A 13,227-nucleotide genomic window follows, 5' to 3' on the forward strand; every position below is an offset into this window, starting at 1 on the left:
GTATTGCTAACTTTTATTTTATTGTGAATAATATTTCTGTATGATACAAATGTAATATAGTTTTGAAATGTTTTTCTATTTTTTATATTCAGTCAGTGTCTTATATTTATTTAGAATATCAAATAATATAATATCAAAAAATACATAGGCCTATCATAACATATGTATTTTATATTTTATGTTCAGTTGCTTAATTTTGTGTGATCACTATATATATTTGTAAGTAAAATATTATTATAAGCTTTTGGTTTATAATTAAACAACTTCAAATCCATAAAAATTCAAAAAATACCATGAAGTTAATTAAATTTTTCATATTAATAACTTTTAATTAAAAAATAATACACTGAATATAATCCAACAGATAACATCTTTACAAAAAAAAAAATTAAAACTGTTGATTACATATGTATCAGTAGCAGAAATATTACACCACATCACTAAAGTAAGTTCATTTTTGATGAATCTATACTCATTATAAAATATTACACACCAAGCACATTATACTCAATATATATGGATGTGTCGTGTGTACACTGTGTGAATGTATCACTTGACTATATATAATGTATGTGGTATATACTACTATATATGTATATATATGTATATAGTATGATATATTCATGTATATACTAGTATATCTATATAGTATATATAGATTGTTACCATAATGTATATAATGTATACACCTGTTTCGTGTGTGTGTTCGTGGTCGTGTGTAACATCTATGTTTGGAAGTTGATATGAGTGACTATGTTGTAATACTGACGTTTCGCTGGCTGACGATCGAAATCTTCAGGCCCAAGAGCATGATCTCCTTAATTACCCTTAAGATATACCCTCTTCCCAGGAAGGCAGTTTTTCTCCTTTGCTTCCACACTGGGTAGAGTCATTTTTACACTAGTGAAAATGTTTTGAGTCCTTTCTTAAACAAGTGGAACGGAAAATAAAGTTTACTTGCACAGTCCATCTAGAACAGTATTTATGGTGCTTGCGACCGCGTCGAGGCATCAAAGTTCTGGTCTACACGTTATGGCGCTTTCATAACACACTGGGATCAAGAAACTGTCCATTATCATAGGGCAAAGCACTGACATGTTACGTGATCATATGGGCTAGTGACCTGGTCAAGCTGTGTTGCAGCAGTCGCTAGCCAAATCAGCTATCTTGGCGTTATTCAATGCGCCAGCTCTGAGACCTGAGACTATGTGGGTAACCTTGAGATTCGGTTACATTAGCTTCCTGTTTTCGAATGGGTACCCTGACATTTGCACAGTGTCAATTCAATTAGGCGACAAGCTGAAGCGTCACCACTGATATATTACAGTAATTACTGACTACCAAGAGAAGTGTTCGCAGGAAGTGCCGGCCGTGCACCGGAGGCACTGGTGTCAATGAGTCGAAATGCTCCAGTGATACATGCTGACGCTGTAAGCTGGTATTTGTCATGCTGGCTTGTTACTGTTTTTGTAGTGCGAGTGTGGTGCTGTAAGTATGGTTAATTGTATCTAAATCAGGTGTTTAAACTTATGAGAGGCGGTGGGGGACTAGGTTTCGGCGTCGTTAGGAAAGTAGCATAAAATGTGGGAACGGATTCCGATGTGTGTAAACATGCAGAATGGCGAAATGGAATGGTGACGTTGTTGGGGAAATGCCAGAGACAGTACGCGTCTGTGAGCTTGCATAAATTGAAGGAATCGGCGACCCCCCCCGAGGAGGATGTGGTCGGATGTTGGAGAAGAAGGGTTAAGAAGGCGCGGGTAGCTGTTGAGATGCAGTAAGCCTAAGGCTTTTCTTTTCCCAAAGAGATTCAGTTTATTAGCTGATGTGAACCGTTTTAGTTTTTGATACAACAGTGTCTCGGCTCCCGCGAAAAGTCGAGCCGTTCTTGTTTGTGACGTACTCAAATCTTCCTTCACCAGCAGCGAGTGCTTGTATATCATTGTCAGGCGTGGTTTTAGATGTATCTGTAATGCTCACGACAAAGTTTTTTTTTTTTTAAAATGTTGTTTCTGTTCTGTCATTTTACTTCTCTCTTGTGTTCGATCTCCCCAAAACTTTACTACTCTGAGGAATTAGATGTGATTCTAGTTTGAAAAAAAAATTCTTACACCAACCGGACATTAAGTCTTTTCTCATGCAATCATATAGTTCATCTAAGGTCAATCATAAATTAAGTCCAGAAGAAGGGACTCATCGCCCAGATAATAGAAGACTCATGCACTATATACGTGTTTCTGAATTAATACATTTATGGGGTCAGAAGAATAAGATTGAAACACAAAGACAGACTTAAGTAATTATTAGCTAAGTTTTTTGCGTGCCCTGGAAATCATTTTCAGTGGGCTGTTAAGATCGCTTATGTTTTATTTTTATTTTATCATTTTTAAAGCTTTAGTTCAGCCACAAATTCATTAATTTTATCTTTATATGGTGTTTATGGTATTGTATGCAGTGTATGCATTTTTTTTGAATTTTTTGGATCTTCATCCAGATCTTTTGCTGGACTGCTCTATAGCAGCACATCTGTCAATCATAAATGAGTCCAGAAGTGTCACGAACAAAGATATTACATATAATGAAATCTCTAAAGTCTTAGGTTTATGTGAGGATGAGACACAAATGTAAGTAATTATACACTGGCAATATTTTTTACCTAGAAGCATTACACTAGCACGTGTGGCTATTTTTTTTTAAAATTATAATTAATTATTAATTATTTAAATAATACTTTTTTTTTTCTTCCTGTGAACAGTTCATAGCAGGCACAACTTTCAATAATAAATTAGTCCTAGAAAAACTCATGGCACTACAATATATGATATTATTATATTATATTATTATTATAAACCTTATGAAGTCATACTATGTTTTTTTTTTTTTTTTTTTTTTTTCTTGAGGAATTTTTAGTTCTTATTCCCTGTTAAGTTTTTTGCTTGTCCTTCCGTGATTTTTTTCACTTGATTCATAGTTTTTATCTTTGACTTTATTATGTATTTTATTAATCAGTCAATCATACTTTATTGTCCTAGTCTGTGACCGAATCTGTTTTTCGTTTGGCTTTGTCAGGTGGCTGTTAAATCGAATCCTCTGCATGTTCTGTATGTCGGGTCTCACACACTGTGTTCAGTCTGGCTCCTCTGCTGGTCAACAGTATCATTATTATTCATAGTGTTTACCTCTCAATCCATCTGTCCAAATGAATTGGCGCCTCTAGCCAGGGTTAAACATTCATGTTTCAGAGTCTGTTTCATTATTAATAAATGCTCATCATCATGCTGTGAGACCTTGGCACACACTCCCGAAGACGGCAAGAAGTAGTTTATAGTAGGGGCTCTTTATAGCTTGTGTCACTATTGGCATGGTGGAAATTGAACGCACACAGATCCAGATACATGGGGTGTATAAAAATAAATCATCAGAACGGTCCTGATGAAGTCCTGGTCAGACGTGGTCATTCAGATTACATGAATTGCTCTTGGTGTGTTGTGTGTTGTTTTGGCAGAGCACTAATGCAAGTTGCCGCTCCGCAAGAGACCATGTGGAAATCTTCATCTATAATAGCTGGGAAAGCAGCCCCTTCAATACCATATAGAGAGATTATGCAGAAAATATGCCTGTAAAATGCATTAGTCGACCAAGCATATTTTTCGTTGATGAATGCATTTAATGAAAGCTTCAAATGAAGTGTATCTTTTTATTTAAGACAGGGGTTTCCAACAAACTGAGGTTTGTGATGGATTTAGGGGGATTATGAGTTGATGAAAAGCTAATATTTCATTAAATCCTAAAAATAAAATAAATATTTAATTAATTAATTAATTGATAAATATTAATTGTATTGTATTGTTATTAAATTACTGAAATGTTAACGTCAGTTAAAGTCCCCCTGAGATTTAATGTCAAAGGGGTTTGGCTAAATTTAATTAAATTAAAAAATTAAATTAAATAATTAAAAAATCCCTGCCATAGTTTCAACCAAACACTGTTGTATCTGAAGTATTTAAATATTGACTCACGTTATGTAAATGTCACAATGAGGAAATAAGTCAACAGGCCCAGATGTCCAAAGAAAGCGTTCAGAGAATTCATCTTAAGGTTATCTGACTTCTTCGTCCACTGTTCATTCTGTTTTCCTCTCGTTTCAATGATCCGTTACAAGTCACCTCTAAATTGATCTGTTTGAACTAATCTCCCATGACCTCAGAGGGTGAAACTGGTTTAGGCTGTGGTGTATTGTCTGCTTGAATCAGTGTTTTTCGTCGGACCCCCGTCACCCACAGTTCACTCTCGTTAGTTTGATCTCTGATTAGCGCTCGGCGGGATTACGGCACTGAGCAAACAGAGGTGGAAGAGAGAACAGCTAACATCCAAATGATCTGGTCTCTAAATGCTTTGATGATCCTTAACGAATCCTAAAGTAGATCCTTTAGAAGATCTCAGCCGCAGGATTTAGTTTCTGTTGGGCCGGTTGGACTTGTAGCTCATGCATATGCATGAAAAGCTTAATTAATTTTTATACAAACAAATATCAACCATCTGATGGGATGTTCCCTCTGACCAGCTGATGGCGGTCAGGACTCGTTAATTAGTATTCTGTGTTTAATTAAATCTTATTAGTATTAAGGAAACCAGTTTGATTTGAACCTTTCTGGCAGACACCCAAGATTTGACCTTTGCCCTTCGCTCAGCTCAGTCAAAGTCCCTTTTGAATACCATGCTGTAGCAATGGAATAACAGTTTTTTTTTTCTATAACTTAACTAATATTAAAGATTTTTTTTTTCATTTTTCTTTAAAGAAATGTATACTGACATTTTAATGCATCCTTAAGAAATAAAAAGTAAAGACATTTCTAATGTTTAGAAAAATGATTTATATATTCAAATACATGCTGTTCTTTTGAACTTTCTATGCATCAAAGAATCCTGAAAATAAAAAATGCATCATGGTTTTCACAAAAATATGAAGCACACACAACTGTTTTCAACATTGATAATAAGCAGAAATGTTTCTTGAGAAGGAAATCAGCATATTAGAATGATTTCTGAAGATCATGTGACACTGAAGATTGGAGTAATGAAGCTGAAAATTCAGCGTCAATTCACAGGAATAAATTACATTTTACAGTATATTCAAATAGAACTCAGTTATTTCAAATTGGTAATAATTTTTCACAATATTTCAGTTTTTTTTTTTTTTTTTTTAATCAAATAAATGCAGCCTTGGATGAGCATAGTGTGGTATATATCTATATATATATATATATATATATATTATATTATATATACTATATATATATATATATATATATATATATATATATATATATATATATAATATATATATATATATACTATATATATATAATCTATTTATTTATTATTTTTTCTCTGCTAGGGCTGTGCAGTTAATTGAATGCGATTCTGTCTGCGATTTTGCACACGTATTGCATAGCTTGTGAGCGGAGAACATAGCACGTGATGGAGATTAGAACTGGCTTTACTGATGAGATGCACATAACAATTGCATGCGATTAATTGCACAGCCCTATTCTTTACAAACCCCTTTTTTTTTTTTTTTTAGTTAATGATTACACATTTTTCTCTGCTAGTTTCTATCTTGGTAACAGTTGTTGCTAGTGATAATAACATGCAGATTAGTCACCTGGCAGCCAGTCCCAGTCTCTCACTGAGATGATGCTGGTTTTTCCCTCGACAGGCTGTTCACTCGTGTCCAGGATCAATATGAATCATTGGCACAGCCGTTACGAACACCTTTAGTGACCCTGTAATCAGAGGAGCGTAACACGTGAATGAGAGCTCACTGCTGCTGCTTCTCTTTTGCATTTCTTGCCTGTTTACCCCTCAGATTTACATGCCAGATGTTTGCTTAGTCTGTTCCATCTGCCAAGCCAGAAATTTGACTGACTGGTCCAACATCTATAGACTCAACCTGATGGGGAAAAAAAGCCTTATTGGAAGTGTTTTGAAGTTTTAAATGCAGATGCATGCAGCTCTATTGGGCATGAGTTAATGATAAAGCAAAATGTCATATTTTTCTGTCATTGGCACACTAATATATCAACCCAGCCTTAGACTATTAGAGGAGTCCTGGTGCAGACAGAGAGATAAGACATGCCCGGTAGCTCTCTGGAGGTTTCTTGTCCCTCGTCTTCTGCCGGGCTGCTCCCATTATCACACTCCCCACGGGCATCCATGTGTTTCGCTGCAGCTGAATGCCTGGCGACGAGAACAGTCTGCAGATTTCACCGTGCCCTTGAGAGCATGCTGCGTGAATCTCCAGCAGCGATACCCACTAACTAGGGTTTTCTGTCCAGAACGAGGAGGTCGGCTGAGGACGGTTGTGTAGATAGAATCTGTTCAATTGGAAAAGTAATTAAAAAGTTTTAGTAGGTGAAAATGGCACCGTAAAAGTCTCACTTGAATCAAGAATATAAAAGAGAATAGTTTTCTTTCTGGTGGTGCCACATTCGAAGATAATGTTAATTTTATATATTTTAATTATTTTTTTATTTCATTTCTTTGAATATTTTAATATATGCTTTTTTATTCTCTCTCTCTCTCTCTCTCTCTCTATATCTATATATATATAAAAACATGTAAGAGCATTAACAATAACATTTATCTCTGCTATTTTAATATTTTTGAATGTAGCATTCAACCAGATAAGTAATTATTCAAATAGCTGCTATTAACATGTCCACAGTGTAAGTAACTTATACTTGATTTTTAATTTGGTGAATCCAAACTATTTACCAAATTAATATATGATTACACTATAATTTCTTTCTTTCTTTTTTTTTTATACAGTTTTATATAAAACAAAGATTATTGGAGTAGCATGTTCTACAAAAAATTACCTTCAGTCTTTCTACTACTTTTGATTATTATTATTATTATTATATTATTATTATTTATTATTATTATTATATTACTAGTCTGACAAAGCTGGTCAGGAACATGTCTAGGTCATATTTCATGCTACAGTCCATTTTCTTTTAGAAAATATTTTTTTTGTGCACCCCCTCCTCCCCAAATTCTCATTATTGTTGTAATGCAAAAAATCTTACTATTCCTCACATTAATATAGGAAAAAATACACATTTACATATTAAAGTAATTATTGTTTTTAATTTATGTAAGTATTTAATAAAAAAATATTGACTACAGTAAGAAGAATCCACCCATCTTTCTTTATGCAGGCAAGGTTTTTACTTTTGAACACGTTTGGAGGTTTGAGCATGTTTTCATGAGATTGAATCATTAACACTTCTATTTAGTTATTGAGTACTGTTGTTTTAATTGCCAACACACACCCCCTCGAGTGTGATTTTACCTTGGTTACGGGGTTTAGTGTCATGCAAATCATTAACCGAAATAAGGAAATCTTTGGGATTTCAGCAGAAACCGAACACAAAAACCTTGAATGCTTTGCTGTCAGGCTAAAGTGACTGACCTGCCCATGCGACACACTACTTTTACAGCAGCTCTGCACTGAAGAAGAAAAGCCTGTTGATGCTGTTGTACAGGTCTGAGCAAACAACACCCTTTAGATAGCATGCTTTTGAAAGCCTCTCTTTAGAAACATCCTTTGTCACTCTTACAAGTAAAAAAAAATGTAAAAAGTAAAGCATCCTGTCTGCTGATACTGCGGTCTATATGTTGATGCATGATACAGCAAAATCTTACCAGTGACACATTTCTTACCACCACGAGGTGTGTGTATCATTCTGTACATGTCCATCGCTGCTGGTTTGCAGAGGCAGTCATGATGACTTTTCCTGCTTGTAATTATGGGCTGTCAGGACCGTTCGCGTCCATCACCAGGCGGTTTATTGCAGCTCTAATGTTCCCTAAAGGGCTTTTGTAAGTGGCATGGAAATGCTTATGAATCACACATTTTAAATGCACAGCAACACTGTAATGCTTAGTACAGTAGATTAGCATGCAAAAGATGCATTTATAAATAAAGAAATTTCCACAAAAACACGTATACAAATACTGCTACATCAGTCTGGTTTTGTGCATAGCTGTGTTCTGAAATGTTTTAACAGCAAATCTAAATTTTTGATTTTTTGTTTGTATTGTTGTATGTATTATATATGTTTGTGATGTGTGTGTGTGTGTGTATTGGCCCTCTTTAGATCAGACATTTTCTTCCATTTAGTATATTTTTTGGATTTTTTTTTTTTGAGGGAGAGCACAGAATAAACAAACAACCTCTCTTTGCTTTTGGTTTGGATTGGTTGTATAATTAATTATTTGTGACGTCGAAATGAGGAATGCTGTTTAAAATGCGTCTCTTTTTTTTTTAACGACTTTCATGTTAGATTTGAAATGAAATGATGCAAGACCTGCTTTTTAATGTAAACAAATCATCAAGACACGTATGAAGCATAAAAAATGTTGCTTGTGGGCTTGATAACTTTCAGTTTGCAGATCTGTTTTCGAACTAGGTTACACTAGAAAAATGATCTGGTGTGACACAATGCTCAGTTTTATTGGGTTTCAGGTACAGTATGTTGTACAGGTATAATGGTTGTTCAGTAGTTTTAACGTGTTACCAGTCAGTATGAACCAGCTGGTTGCACCAATGCCGCTGGTTCACAGTCTGGTTAAGTCTGTATTGTTTTTGTCCTGGGGATCATGTTTCTTAGTCCTTTGTCTCGAGTCTCACAGGTTTAGCAAGTTTTGATATATTTTAGATCTGGTCAACTTGACCTTTCATTTCTGATGTGATGAACAAACCAGAAATAACTATGAAATAACATTTTACAGACTTTAAATCTGAATCTTGTTCAAGAAAATGAACTAATCTTCTATAGTGATGTAAATGACGAATGCAAAGTCTGTCTGTGCAGTGACAGGTCCAACTCTGAATACATGTTAATGATCATTTAGAGTAAAAGCAAATAAGAAGTTATTTAAAACAGTCAAACTTTATGAAGAGATAATAAATGCACCCTAGTATATTTTTATTCATTAATATTTCCCTGAAATGTATGAATGTAAACATTAGCATGTTCAAAACTTTGACTAACTTTGCCTAAAGAAAGTCGAACTGGTTGTTGTCCAGTCTGAACTGACATTAAAACAGGTTTGGAAAATAATTTAAATCACAGAGAGCATCCAGAGAGGGTAAAATTGTGTGAACTCATATCTTTCTATGATGCATCATAGCAGTGAATATTGCGGCCAAAGATAAATGATTAGAAACAGAAATTATTAGGCCATTCCCTGCTGCACTTTCTGTTTCAAGACTTTCAGTAGTTTGTCACGTGACAGATGCAAAATAACCATTACTGTAAAATATAGTTATTATATTTTAGAATTTGAAGTGAAACTAAGCCTTGTTTTAATTTAATTTATTTTAATGTAATTACATTTTTTTATTGCATTAAGTTTTATTTATTTTCTATAACAGTATATTGTAATTTTTTTTATTAAAACAAAGTATAAATTATTTTTTTATTTCGTTTGTTAGTAATTATATTATTTTAAATTGCAACTAAGCCTATTTTATTTAAAAATATGTATTTATTTATTTTATAATAATAAAATGTTCAATAACAAATGCCATATTTTCCAGAATATGTCATGTTTTTAATCATCTGTTACATGCTCCAACTTTTATTCCAAAGCGACTTATATAATGCACTTAAAGGGATAGTTCACCCAAAAGTGAAAATTCTGTCCTTAATTACTCACCCTTGTGTCGTTCCAAACCCATAACACCTTCGTTTATCTTCAGAACATAAATGAAGATATTTTTGATGAAATCTGAGTGGACAGCAAGGCTCTTACCACGATTAAGGTAAAATAGGTAAATAGGTAAAATAGTCCATGTGACATCAGAGGTTCAACCGTAATTTTACAAAGCTACAAGAATACTTTCTGTGCACAAAGAAAAAAAAAAAATTACTTTATTCAGAAATTCTGTCTTTCTGCATTTATGTGCCTTGATCATGGTAGCACACTTGCTGTCCTCTCGCATTTCATCAAAAATATCTTCATTTGTGACCCGAATGTGAACGAAGGTGTTACGGGTTTGGAACGGCACGAGGGAGAGAAATTACTGACCGAATTTTCATTTTTGGGTGAACTATCCCTTTAATGTCAAACATGCAAAACATGATTTGGATTTGTGCCGAATAATAGAGGTACACGAGTACACCTTTGTTTGTTTAGCACATTTCCCACATGCTCGTAGTTTCAATTTCACTTAACTTGCGGTTATTACAAACACCAAGTCAAAATGTTGTTTGTTTTGTACTCATGTTTTTGTATTGTCATCAACAAAGGTTTGTTTTAGTTAACAAAGGCGTATGATTATTAAAACTCTGTAAACCGTCACTGTATTTGAGTATTAATAGCTTTCAGTCATGTGACCGGCTCGAAAACCTGGAGGGCAAAACATCCATAGAAACACAGCATAAGCCTATCAATATTTCATCTGTTTCACAGACGCAAATATTTAGATTAACTCTTAAAATAATAAAAACAAATTGTGAACAAAATGCATGTTTTAGCCATTTCCAATCTATATTAAGCATCCGCGGCATCATTAAACAGTGCAAAAAACACTTAAAGTGCCTTAATATATTTAAAACCGTAGTATTAAAAGATCAAATTCAGTAATAACTATGTTAATGATGCATAGTTTACAAAAGACGGAATATAAACGCTGTCCGCTTAATGGTTCAGTGTTTTCCTTCTAATGGTTTTCTATGGGAAACCATTTAATGTGAAACTTTGCTGCAATTTGTGTTTATATTCTGGGTTCATATGCTTGCCTGTACAAAATATACATCATCAATAAGGTGTTTACATTATTACAAACTGCATTAAAATAACTGGCGGTCAAGCTTCGTTTTGCCCTCCAGGTGGGCGTTCCTATGTGTATGTGACGTCACGTGAAAACTATCAATAAAAGAGTTGGCTCCTGAATGTGATGTTCGGTGATTTAGTGTGAATTTGAGCCAAGAACACACACGCTCGATCTGTCCTTGTTCAGTCTGTGTCTAGAGCAGTAAAGCTGTGAAGAACAGTCTCCGTTTTGTAATGCATGCCGTCAGATTCACTCAAGAGTGCATGCACTTAAACGTCTGCTGTGAGAGCAGATCTTGAAGAGAATGTTTAAGAATGTCTAAAACTAGTTAACTAAAACAGGGTAGTTATAGTTAACTAAGACCTTTTTGTTACTTGAAATAAACGGTAACAAAAATTTAATTAAATAAAGTGAAATGTAAACAAAAGAAAAACTAATAAAAATGACAAACACGCATCAAAAACTGAAAACATAAAAATAAAACGATGAAAAAATACTATATAAACATTTTTTAAAAACTAATAAAAATGTCCAAACAAAACAAAATTATTAAAGCTTTAACTAAAACTGTGAGGGGAAGTGAAAACAGAAAATATAAAATTCTAAATATTAACAAAAAAACTAACGCTGGATCAGAGAACATTTACATTGAGTTTATACATGTTTTCTTTTTGTGTGCAGAAGATTTTGATGCACTGCATAGTTGTCAGTTTGCATACATTCGTCTTAAAGTTACAGAACATTCTTTTAATTAATCCCAAGGTCGCAAGGGCAAATAAATGGCTGTTTGGGGGCAAGAAACCTTAATTAAAAGTAAACTGCTGGGAAAAAGATATTGCTAGAAAAGTGTACATTCTGAGCCCTTTCATCCATCTTTTCTTTTTTTCCTCGTCTCTCCAGCTATTAACTCTGTTCCCTTGCCACTTCAAGACACAAAGATGTGTAAAAAAGCGAGAACATGTGAAGTCAATGAGTTATTTAGATCACAGCTTGCATGAAGGCTTCATTTCTGTAGCAGTGAGATGTTGACATTTGTTATGTCCTAATGAGTGTTTTTAATTGGATGTGTTCAGTGTGTGTTGGAGCACTGAACGCAGGTAGCATGTTCACGCTGTTTTCTCGTCTCTCCACACGTGCCAGCAGAAGCTGCATGTCACCCTGGGCTCTGAATAATTCACGCCTCTCCTGGTGGCTCATTGTTGGCTGTTTGAGGGGACGGTGCCAACGTGAAGGTCAAATCACCTCACAATAGCCGAGGGATTCTGACTCTGCTGTTTTGTCCTGTTGCTGTCAGTCTCTTGTGTATTTTTATATAATGCTGCTCTAGGGGTGGGCCGTATGAGCACAATCTTATCAGGGTATGAGTAATTTTTTATCACTGTAACCCTATCATAATATTTTAGATATTCTACTAAACATTTGTTTGTATTAATAGCCCATGTGGCAATTTTAATAATGCATGCAGTCAATTAAAATGAAGTGCTTAGTTTTTATTTATTTTTTAATTTTGAAATTAATTTATTTATTTTAATTTTGATAATGCAGTGTAACTAAGCAGAAATTTTTATTTATTTATTTAGTTTAAGTTATTTATTATTATTTTTAGTTATCTTAGTTTTTGTAGTTATTGTTGTTGTTTTTTTTTTTTTATAAATAAGTGAAACCAAAGCCAAATAACATTTATTTTATTTTTATTATTTTTTAATTTTATGTAATTTTAATGATCCAGCGAAACAAAACTGAATTCATTTATTTATTTATATAGGTTATGAAGTGAAACCAAGATTTTTTTTTATGATATTATTTGAATAATATATATATTTTTTTATAAACAAGTGAAACTAAAGTTGTTTATATTTATTTTATTTATTATTTTTAATACTTTTTTTGATGATTTGTTTATTATATCATGTTCATAAACTAAGGAGAAGCTATTTATTTATTATATTTTGTTTTCGATAAGTGAAACTAAGCCAAAGAAGTTATTTTATTTATTTTATCATTTATTTTCAGATTTTTTTTGATGATCCAGACAGTGAAACTTAACTTAAGTGAATAATTCAATTAATAATTATATTTTATTGTAATAATGATAATGCTGTGAAACTAAGAAGCTATTTATTTTTATTTATTTTAGTTAATCATTAAAAAAAATTAGAATAGTAAAACAAGCCATTTTATTTGTTGCTTTATTTTTATTTTATTTTTTTTTTTTTTTTTTTTTTTTTTTTTTTTTTTTTCTTAAATGTCAGTGTATGAATGTAACAAAACAGGTTTTTACTTGTTACTACTTTTAGCAACATAACATTTACTTGTTACTACTTTTAACACCATGCTGAAAAATACTTCCTGTCCTTCTGATGCATGTGCATATAGAC

At 33.3% G+C, this 13,227-nt stretch overlaps 1 protein-coding gene across 1 annotated transcript in view; it reads left to right on the plus strand.

Moving 5' to 3' along the window:
• The window catches only part of LOC109051680 (fatty acid-binding protein 10-A, liver basic), a 677,383-nt gene that overhangs the window by 292,176 nt on the left and 371,980 nt on the right, over window positions 1-13,227 (plus strand). The window lies entirely within an intron of this gene.

This window comes from Cyprinus carpio, chromosome B16, assembly GCF_018340385.1.
Source record: "Cyprinus carpio isolate SPL01 chromosome B16, ASM1834038v1, whole genome shotgun sequence".
Classification (NCBI taxonomy): Eukaryota; Metazoa; Chordata; class Actinopteri; order Cypriniformes; family Cyprinidae; genus Cyprinus; species Cyprinus carpio.